Here is an 11,648-nt window from a genome sequence, read left to right on the forward strand (position 1 = left end):
GCAATGAATGGTTACACAGTGAGCAGCTCCTATTGGCTAAATATGAGGCTGTTTTTCAAATAATATTCATGGAATCTTCACAGCTTCTCCCAAAATTAGTACTATTGTTATCTTTTTACATAGAGTGAAACAAATGCATAAACTCTGAGCGTGTTAGGGATTAGAAAATGATACCCCAGCTGGGAGCAGTGGTTCACGCTTGTAATCTCAGCACTTTGGGAAGCCGAGGTGGGCAGATCACTTGAGGCCAGGAGTTCTAGACCAGCCTGACCCACATGGTGAAACCCCGTCTCTACTGAAAATACAAAAAAGCCGGGCACAGCGGCTCAAGCCTGTAATCCCAGCACTTTGGAAGGCCGAGACGGGTGGATCACGAGGTCTGGAGATCCAGACCATCCTGGCTAACCTGGTGAAACCCCGTCTCCACTAAAAAATACAAAAAACTAGCCGGGCGAAGTGGCGGGAGCCTGTAGTCCCAGCTACTTGGCAGGCTGAGGCAGGAGAATGGCGTAAACCTGAGAGATGGAGCTTGTAGTGAGCTGAGATCCGGCCACCGCACTCCAGCCTGGGAGACAGAGCGCAACTCCTTCTCAAAAAAAAAAAGAAAAAAAAAATAGCCAGGGGTGGTGATGGGCACTACTTGAGAGGCTGAGCCAGGAGAATCCCAGCTACTCAGGAGGCTGAGGCAGGAGAATTGCTTGAACCCGGTAGGCAGAGGTTGCAGTGAAATGAGATCCTAGCACTGCACTCCAGCCTCGGCAACAACAGCAAACTCCATCTCAAATAAATAAATAAATAAAAGCAAAAACAAACAAACAAAAAGAAAACAAAGAACATGATACCCCAGGTATAGCACTTTGGTGTGTTCAATACTTTGAACTAAAGGATGTAAGAAGGCCTCACAAGCAGCCTCAGGACCAAGGGTCTTCCTGTGTCTTGCCCCTCATTTTCCTTGAAGCAAGTCATAGAATACAGAACTCCTTTTCTCCAAGGCAGGTCAATAGAAACTAGAAACTTTCTTCCCCAAAGCAAGTTGTAAAGCCTAGAGATATTACCCAAACCTTCTCCTCTAACTCCTTTTTGTGTAGGAGACAGCCATAAATAAATTCTCTTACCTACCATGTACCGTAGTAGGTCGTAAGACCCTCCTTCCAGAGGAATCCTACCCTATCCCCAGAAGGAAAGAATGCTGCACAAAGAGGCTAAGAAGCATCTAAACAGTCCTTGCTTGATTCCCCTTCAGTCTATCAACATTAGATTGTACACTCTTCTGCCCAATCCCATTTCAACACTGCTGTCCATGTTTCATGAAATCTCAGCATCCAAGTGAACAGTTTTCTCTTGTTTTGCTCTTCATTCCTAAAATCTCCAATGTCACATGAAATTTTGATTAAATACATTTTTAGTTGCCTTCTCTTTTGTTATAGAACTGTCTAGAGTGAGCCTTACAATCAGTGAGGAAATGTATCACACCTTTCTACCCCTACTACATTAGAAATAAGACAACAACCTATTAGTGATGAAACCTCAGTTAGATTCAGACTTCTTAAAGTCCTATAAATTCATTCCCAGTAATTAATAAGTGATATTTTCTCTATATATCAATCCCATTATGTTAACATTAAAGAAATATCTACTTTATTTAAAGTTATGTAAAGAATTTGTTCAGAACCACTGATACTAGCAGCCATAAACAACATACATGAATACAATGATAAATAGATAAAATATTGCAAGAAATTACTCAGCATTAGAAAACCATTCAGCCAATGTTCTAGGGATCACAAAACACAACCACTAAATATAGTGAAGTCTATATATAGGTATCACTAATCATTAGCTAGAAGCAATCACTAATATATTCTTTACTTTTGGAACAAAGAAAATCAGAAGTCATGTTCTATGGAATACCGAAATCAGAAGGCAAGTGTAGATGATTGTCCCATAACTGCAAATTTGTGACATGTAGCACATATAATAGATGCATAGTTACATAGATACACAGTTAACAAGCATTTATTATGGAATCTAATAACTTGTGTATTTTACAAATATTTTGCACTCAGTAGTAAATTACTATATTTTTTGATATCTTGTTTATAGCTCCATTTCCTAAGGAATCACTGATTTTCTTGTTTCTTATTTTTTTATTGGTAGAAGGGGATGGGCAAGTAAAATATACATTTAAAACAAAATTGAAGTCATGAGCATACTAGGATTTTCCTGATTTATCAACAAAATTATCCTTTTTAATTTTTATTATGGATATACAATAGTTGTACATATTTGTGGGGTACATATGGTGTTTTGATACAAGTATACAATGTGTAATGATCAATGAGAGAAATTTGGAAATCCATCATTTCAAGCATTTGTTATTTCTTTGTGTTAGAAACATTCCCATTCCACTCTTTTGGTTATTTTCAAATATACTGTAAATTGTTCTTAACTGAAGTCACCCTATTGTGCTATGAAACACTAGATTGTTCTTTAATCAGGTTACAAACCGCCTTTCTTGTCTATGTGTCCTAAAACTATGACTATCCTCATCTCTAACTTTTTGTTCTACTCTGTCAAACTTCTCTTAGTAGTAGAAAAATAACTTTTCCCCAAATGTTAATTTGTATAAATCTCTTTTTGAGTGTTTTTGGAAATTCAGTACATTTTCTTACATTAAAGTGAAAACTTAAAACCCTCAAGCTGATGCTATACTATTATTAATATATATATATATTTTAAATACGGTGAATGTAAGTTGTTACAAATAGCAGTAAAAACTGCTAGAAATGCAACCTTTTGTCCTGAATATCCTGGTCTATCTGGTAACACAACAGTTTAAGGTTGTTAAGCAGTAAATTTAGATTATTTTTACAGGATTTTTTTTTTTTTTCTTTTTTGAGATGGAGTCTCACTCTGTCATCAGGCTGGAGTGCAGTGGCACAATCTCATCTCACTGAAACCTCCGCCTCCCGGGTCCAAGGATTCTCCTGCCTCAGCCTCCCAGGGAGCTGGGACTACAGGCACTCACAACCATGCCCAACTAATTTTTGTGTTTTTAGTAGATACGGTGTTTCAGCATGTTGGCCAGTATGGTCTTGATCTCTCGACTTCATGATCCGCCCACCTTGGCCTCCCAAAGTGCTGGGATTACAGATGTGATACAGGAGATTTTTAATAATGCTCATCTAACATCACTATTTTAAAATTTTTATACATTTCAAGGTGGTGAGTGTCATGTTGTTTTACTAGGTGTGGAAAATAACAGGAAATCTATTTAACAAACTGAATATGCAGAAAAAAAAAACAAACAAAAACATATTCAGATAATTTGCAGCCAAAAGTAAGCCTGCTATCATTTTACACAAATTTGTAAAAGTGTGGATTGCAAACTAAGACATTAACTTAAATTCAATGGAAAATTATTTTTAAGTAGTTATAAACACAAAAAATAACCCCACCACATCATGAGTAAGTCAATAGAGAAATGGAAAAATAATGGAGTTCCAGTGAAATCAGTTCTTGGATTTGACAGATACAGATATAAAATATCCACTTGTAGTATTTTTTTAATAAAGAATAAAAATAACTAGAGGATAAAAGAGCACAAAAAAGAAGAAAGCATACTTCAAGAATACCATGAAGTACTTTTAGAAGTGTGAAATACAAAGTATTACTAATGTTAACTTAATAGATGTGTTTCAAAGCATGTTAGGGAAAATGGAAGAATTGATGAGCTGGAATACATAAGTAAAGAAGTTTTCTGCCGGGCGCGGTGGCTCATGCCTGTAATCCCAGCACTTTGGGAGGCCGAGACGGGCGGATCACGAGGTCAGGAGATCCAGACCATCCCGGCTAACCTGGTGAAACCCCGTCTCTACTAAAAATACATAAACAAAAATTAGCTGGGCACGGTGGTGGGCGCCTGTAGTTCCAGCTACACGGGAGACTGAGGCAGGAGAATGGTGTGAACCCGGGAAGCGGAGCTTGCAGTGAGTGGAGATTGCGCCCCTGCACTCCAGCCTGGGCGACAGAGCAAGACTCTGTCTCAAAAAAAAAAAAAAAAAAAAAAAGAAGAAAAAAAAGTTTTCTAGAATTTAACTCAGAAAGATAAGAAAATGGAAATTGAGAGACAGAAGTTAAGAGAAATAGATAATAGAATAAGAAGTACAATATTCAGCTTCTGATTTCCAAAACCACAAAAGAGAACTATTGAGCTAGAGAAATTATTTGAAGAGATGATAGCTTATATAAAAATGTTATCATAACTTAAAACAATATTTGGATACCTCTACTAATACAAATAATCAGTATCAAATGTTATTTATGTTATTTCTCTACTAATCTCTCTGTGTGTTTGTGTATTTCTCTGACTCTAATTCTATCTACAAAAAAAGATAGACATGAGCTGTTTAATATTGCAAAATGTGCATCTGTGGTGAATACAACATGAATTCCTACATAATATGGAACCAAGTATGCCCCCAAAACAAGGAGACAATGGAATTCTTAGCACTTGGAAAATGATATTAATGGAAGAACTTACAATATTTGATGCATTCATTAAATTGTGTTTTTCCTTAACTAATTGTTTGAACCATTCGGGTCCTCCCTGTCCTCAGAAGTACTGTCTGTGTTTTATGTAAGGGTAGTACATGACATTCAGAGCAAGCGATTTTTTTTTTCTTCAAAGACTTAAGAGACATGATGAAGTGATGTCCTGGAACCTGAGCATGGCTAGTCACAGGAGTGGCTGTTCAGTTATGGGTCTTATTTTACCAGCACTGAGGACTGTGTCCTGAGAGAAAAAAGCATTGAGTCTTAAATAACCTATTGCTTTAATAATTGTGATAATGAAGGATTCTCTAGGTGTAATGCCCTGGGCAGAAGCCTTTCTTAACTGATCTAAGAGTGGTCAGAGTGCAACCGGGGTAAATAATGTAGTATCAAAATGAAGATCAAGTTTATTTCTCATACAGAGGGAGTATGTGCTTTATCTGTAGTGCAAACGTTCTACTTTGTAAACTGTGTAGTTTATTCACAAGTGTTTATTTTAACATTATGTTTCATAACTTTCAAAGATTATTATTTGTGTAAACATCCCATTCCCCATTTCCACAATTCTCTCATGATCTGTCTTTGTAATTGCTGTTTAAAAATCGTATGTTATGTTACTGATACATAGCTCATGTCTGACATTTTTCTGAATATTAAATATTAAAATTACATAATAAAATTACATATAATCATAAAATCACATTAGCACCGAATGCCTTCAAAACATGAATCCCTCCTTAATCATTATTGAACAAATTGTCACTCAGATTCTTAATGTTGTAAAGTGTAAGTAACTCACAAGGAGCTATCTGTTTCAGAGTTGGATGGAATTAGTTGTTAGTTCTGTTATACGTGTACCAAAACCTCCTTGTCTGTCATATTAAAAAGTTCCTGTTTGGTCTTTTTGAAGTCATGTAATCAATTATATTTCATATTTTTTAACATAAATAAACTATTATAAATATTTCATCATATTATGTAAAGAATATAAATGTAATTTTGACAATTTAATTTTTCCTTCACTACTGAAAGTTTTCTGGTTGGTCTTTATTTCTAAAATTTGCTAATTGAGACTCAATATTCCAAAAGTGAAGTAAATCATCCCATAAAAATACTGTTTCTTATTTTGTAACCATTAAGAAGTCAACAACTTTTGATGCCAGTTCATCTTCAACTTTTCATTCATTCCTTTTCAACTAGCTAAATAAATAGATGGATAATACAGCAAACTGAAAAGTAGCAAATTATCAACTAGATTATATTGGAAAGAGTAAATCATGAGTATAGAGTTTTTGGCACATTAAATTTCATGCTAAGGGTTGTGTTTAAAATTGTTTTATTAACATGGTCTTTAATATTAATATTATAATTTAATATTATGTTCTTTCTTGCCTAATTCATGCATTTTTGGCAAATACATGTTTCATTCCAGTCAGTGTATAATCTAAAAAATATTTTGATTATTTCATAACAAAGAAAAGAATTTCATTGTACTAAACTGGGGTTTGCTAGTGAAGTTGAAGTTTTTTATCTAGTATAAATTTTTCTTATTTCATCAACCACTGTTGAATTACATTCATTTTACAGTATGCTTGGCTAATTTAAGGTGTTAAAATTGTATTTCTAGTCTATGTTTTTTCTTTTTTTCCACTATAAACATTTTCTTATATTTGTTTTTATATGTAATCATATTTGAATGCTGAAAATAAAGACTAATGTGGAATTCTATTATGTCATGTACAATTGTATAAGAAATATATTTTATGAATTATATGGTGCATAGAAAACAGTTTCTCTCTAGAATTGCTTCACCTTTAACAAAACAAATACGTAAATACTAAATAAATTTCTCCAAATTAATAGTGATGGTGTGTTTTGGTTTTTGCTTTTGTTTTTATTTTTGCTTGTTTGCATTTATTTTCTTTTGCCATGAAGAAATTTCCTCCAATCTATACTAAGGGAATGGCTGTCACATATTTTCATACTATTAAACTTAAATTTTTAGGGATAAAATGTCTTTCTAATAAAATTGACTTTTTAAATAATTTAACCTAACCATCTATATTAAATTTATTGGCTTTATTCTAAGTAGTTTTCAAGAAGATTTTATAATAAAATTCACTTTTATGTAGAATACTGGCATTCAGAAGAACAATCTTCAGATACTGATTTGTCGGTAGTAACCTGGAGGGTAATCCCTTGTGATCACTACCTTTGCTCCGTTTCTCCATATGCTCATCTGTGAAATATATTCTTAACTCAGTGTTCTTTACAGTAAATTCAGACCCTAAATCTCTTTGACTTTAATTAAATATCTCACTTGTGTGTATACTTGTAAGTTGAAATGTTTTCTTTTACCGTCTACAAATTTAGAAAATATAATTTTCAATATAAATAAGACTGTCAACATTTGACTTTATTAGGCTTTTAAAATACATATCAAAAAACTCCAAACTTCCATAAATATAACAGCAAATTAATAAAAGACAATTTTACAAATGTTTGCAGTGTTATTATAGGTTAGGCCATAATTTTAGATTTATAGGCAGATTATTTCAAGAACATGTTATTTATATGAAGAATAAAATCACCGTAAAGTGCATCTGTTTTAAAATGAAAGGTTTTTACTATAATAACTAGAATATTGTCTAATTTCTAAAAATAGATTTATAGATAAATCATTGTAAATTTGAAAACTATTTTCAAAATGTTTTTTGAGAACTTTGTACTCTGTATTAACATATCTTATTATGATACCTAAATTAAATATGTCTTACAAAATACACTTAATTATTGTCATTTTCCTTATGTACACCCAAAGCATTATAGTTAGCTTTGTATGTGAACACTTTCTGTTCCAGGTATCATCTCTTGTCTCTGTTATTCAATCCACTAGATTTAGCAACATGCATTTCCCTGGAAAATAAAAGAAAGCCGAATGATCACCTTGCAACAGCGTTGTTACTTCACAGCTGAGTAACCTCAAACTCTGTGTTTCAGGGCAGGTATGAAGAGAGCTTAACGTGATCACATCTCTGAGTTAAAATTTTTATGTTTTTCTAGGGCTAAGTTTCTCTTAGCAGAGCTGTTAGCTGTCATGGAGTAACTGCATTCCTATTATGCTGTCCTTTGAAGCATGACATCATGACTAAAGATGAAAAGCATATATGGGATTGCAGACACCTGAGATGAATTTTGATGCATTTTTTGAAGCGTGTTGTAATCTCTGGGGACACACGACTACGCCCTGTGAATTACCAGAGGGCCAGTTGCTGCTTTAAAGAGAAAGGAGAATAATTTACTGAAAGGCAAATGCTAAAAATATGTCATATAATTGCTTAACATATGAATTAAGTTTTAATGGAAATAGCCTAATCACAATATCAGGCATATTCTTTAACATAATAACAAAAGTAAATTTTAGCAACCCTCCGATTTCTTTAGTCTAGAAAATTACCTTATATGATAATCATTCTATAACGAAGCATATATGTACTATATCTTGCAGTTTTTAAGATTGCTTATCTCATGAGATTCTTGTTTCTTTGTTTCAAATAACCATGTGTTTTGTAAAACTATACAGGTTAGAATTCTGAAGCTCACTAAAGTCATACAGGCAAATGGTAAATTCAGGATGTGATTTTCTGGGTAGACAATAATAATTTATATCCTGGTTTTTAATAGTTACATCTAAACATTTCTGTTTAGCTGTTATATTCTGGAATATATACAAATAGCTTTAATGGTTTGTTATTAAGTGTTCTCTTAGTATTTTTTAAGTTTTTCTTTGTTATTTTAAGAAAATGTCTTTTTATTTAGTGTTTCAAGATGTACTAACAAAAAATGAATATTGAATTATAGAATATGTATTTTAATATGACAGAAGATTATCATGAAAATTTTATTTCTGAGATATTAACCTAATATACTAAGATGTTCTATGATTATAAAATACCCTGAAATTCCTGGTATACACCTTACCCTGCAGTACATACTATAAAATCTTATAATAAATTATGTGATTTAAATATTTTCCTAATCTTCTGTTAGACTGTAGGGGGAAAGAAAATTAATGAATGCAAGGTAGAGACCACTTATTCGAACATTACTCGTAAGAGAAATTTTTGATTTACTTGTTTGCTTTGAGCGTTTCCTATTTACCAGACAATATGCTGTGTGTTGGGAACAAAATACTGAGGAAAAAGACAGAAACTGAACACTTACTTGCAATTTAGTGCAGGAGGCATGCATTTTAGTACAGGAGACAGGAATTAAACAAGTGCCTAAGTGAATTAACAATTGCATTAGAGTGAATTAACAATTGCATTAAAGTGAATTAACAATAACATTAAACAATTGCATAAGTGAATAATTTCAACTTTGAAAAATGCTGAAATGTACATGCTGATATGAATACTTATATTGGGGGATATTATTTAATTCAGAGGCTAAAGAACAATTTCCTGAGGAAGTAGCAGCCTGGCTGAGTTCTGAAGAATAAATAGCAATTTAATAGCAGGTGGGGCTTGAGGAAACACTTTGATACAGCATATACAAAGTTCAAAAGAAGTGCAGTATGTTTAATCATTTTTAAAAGCATAGTCAACATACACTACAAGTATAGAGAGAATGTAAGACAGCAGGTTGTCATACTTTACAATTAATTGATTAAAATCAATTATACCTTATTTAAATCCACATTTTACACAAAAGCAACCAAGACCCCACACATTTAGGTAAATTAACCAAAGTAAATACATAATATACAGCAAAAAAGGATCTTGGACCCTAATCAGACTGACTTTAAAGTTTCTATCCAGAAGTGCACAAAATGCACCAAATAATACACAAAGCACATACATCCAATTCTTAAGATATTTTTAAAAATTAAATTTTCAGTTTTTTTTTTTTTTTTTTTTTGAGATGGAGTTTCACTCGTTGCTCAGGCTTGAGTGCAATGGTGTGATCTCGGCTCACTGCAATCTCCACCTCCAGGGTTCAAGAGATTGTCCTGCCTCAGCCTCCCAAGTAGCTGGGAGTGCAGACACCCACCACCATGCCCGGCTAATTTTTGTATTTTTAGTAGAGACAGGATTTTGTCATATTGGCCAGGCTGGTCTCAAACTCCTGACTGCAGGTGATCCACCGGTCTCAGCCTCCCAAAGTGCTGGGATTCCAAGCATGAACAACTGTGCCTGGCCAATTTTCAGAAATTTGAATACAATTAATTTTCCACGTGTTTACTTATGTGGCCATATTGTGTCCTGAGTTTATTCCTTCTGGTGGGTTCTTGGTCTCACTGACTTCAAGAACAAAGCCGCGGACCCTTGCAGTGAGTGTTACAGCTCTTAAAGATGATATGTCCAGAGTTTGTTCCTTCAGATGTTCAGATGTGTCCAGACTTCCTTCCAGTGAGTTCTTGGTCTCACTGACTTCAGGAGTGAAGCCACAGACCTCCCTGGTGAGTGTTACGGCTCTTAAAGGTGGCATGTCTGGAGCTGTTTGGTCCTCCTGGTGGGTTGGTGGTCTTGCTGACTTACAGAATGAAGCTACATACCCTCAAGGTGAGTTTTACAGCTCATCGTTAGTGCGAACCCAAAGAGTAAGCAGCAGCAGGATTTATTGTGAAGAGTGAAGACCAAAGCTTTCACAGCGTGGAAGGGGACAAGAGTGGGTTACTACTGCTGGCTTGGGTGGCCAGCTTTTATTCCCTTATTTGGCCCCCACCCATGTCCTGCTGATTGGTCCATTTTACAGAGCACTGATTGGTCCATTTTATGGAGTGCTGATTGGTCCATTTTTACAGAGTGCTGATTGGTGCATTTACAAACCTTTAGCTAGACACAGAGTGCTGATGGGTGCGTTCTGACAGAGTGCTGATTAGTGCATTTACAATCCTTTAGCTAGCTATAGAGTAATGAATGGTACATTGACAATCCTTTAGCTAGACACAGATCGCTGATTGGTGCATTTACAATCCGTTAGCTAGACACAAAAGTTCTCCAAGTCCCCACCGGACCCAGAAGCCCAGTTGGCTTCACCTCTCAGTTTGTTCTCTTTTGTAAGCCAATGACAGAACTTTATTGGCAATACAAAGTGAGACTTGAATTCTTTATAGTATCCACTCTGAATAAATTGTTTTCACTTAAAATAGACTCCAGATAAACATCCCTTGATTTAAAGTAAAACATAAAATTTTAATCTCCAAAGATAACCATTACAAATATTCCAATGTCGCTTTCTATGGAGACAATTAAAATTGCATAATTATCAAAACATCTATGGGGACTTATCATTATGCTGAATAATTTGAGGCTGATAGAATATCTTCACCAGTGACAGTGGTGAAAGTATAGCTGACTGCATTTCAGAGGTACTACAATGCTCTGAAGTACTACTTAATATAGAAAATCAAGATCACCATTGAGATTATTTCAAAAATAGGAATTTTAGGGGAAATTACCATGTGGTCCATTCCAAGATAAAAAGAATATGCCGATAATATAAATAGCAAATGCCAGCTCTCATAAGAGGTACCAAAATCCTAAATGGCACTGAGTAATATAATTTTAGCATACAAATGACATCTTATGTGTAACACTTTGTAAGTATTATATACACTTAATATTACAATTGTCATTCGGTACTGAAGTTAAAATAGAGTTTTTTTATTTCCTTCAAGAAGAAGGAAAAGAAAAAGTGGATCAGAGTCTGAAAGTTAAATTGTCTGATTAAGATTTAAGTACTGCTGTTAAATTACATTGTCAGCCTTGTAATAAATTCTGATTAAGAATTTACACCTTCGTGAACAGATTAGCAGACCTAATTGATTTTGATCTGTTAACCTCAATTTGCAGTTTTAAAAAGGTGTAACCTCACCCAGATTTATGGTTTGAAGCTCTTGTGTTTGAATTAATAAATTTTATATCTGATCTCACGTTAAGAAGTTTGGTGAATTACATATAGTTCTCTGAGTTGAAGCTATTTGCCTTAATTCTTGTGTGTTGCATATATTTTCACACATGTACCCATTTATTAATGTCCTAACATTGTAAGCAATACTTTTACGTCTTATTTATTATCTGTCAACCATC

This window comes from Trachypithecus francoisi, unplaced genomic scaffold, assembly GCF_009764315.1.
Source record: "Trachypithecus francoisi isolate TF-2019V2 unplaced genomic scaffold, Tfra_2.0 Lachesis_group1, whole genome shotgun sequence".
In the NCBI taxonomy this organism is placed as follows: Eukaryota; Metazoa; Chordata; class Mammalia; order Primates; family Cercopithecidae; genus Trachypithecus; species Trachypithecus francoisi.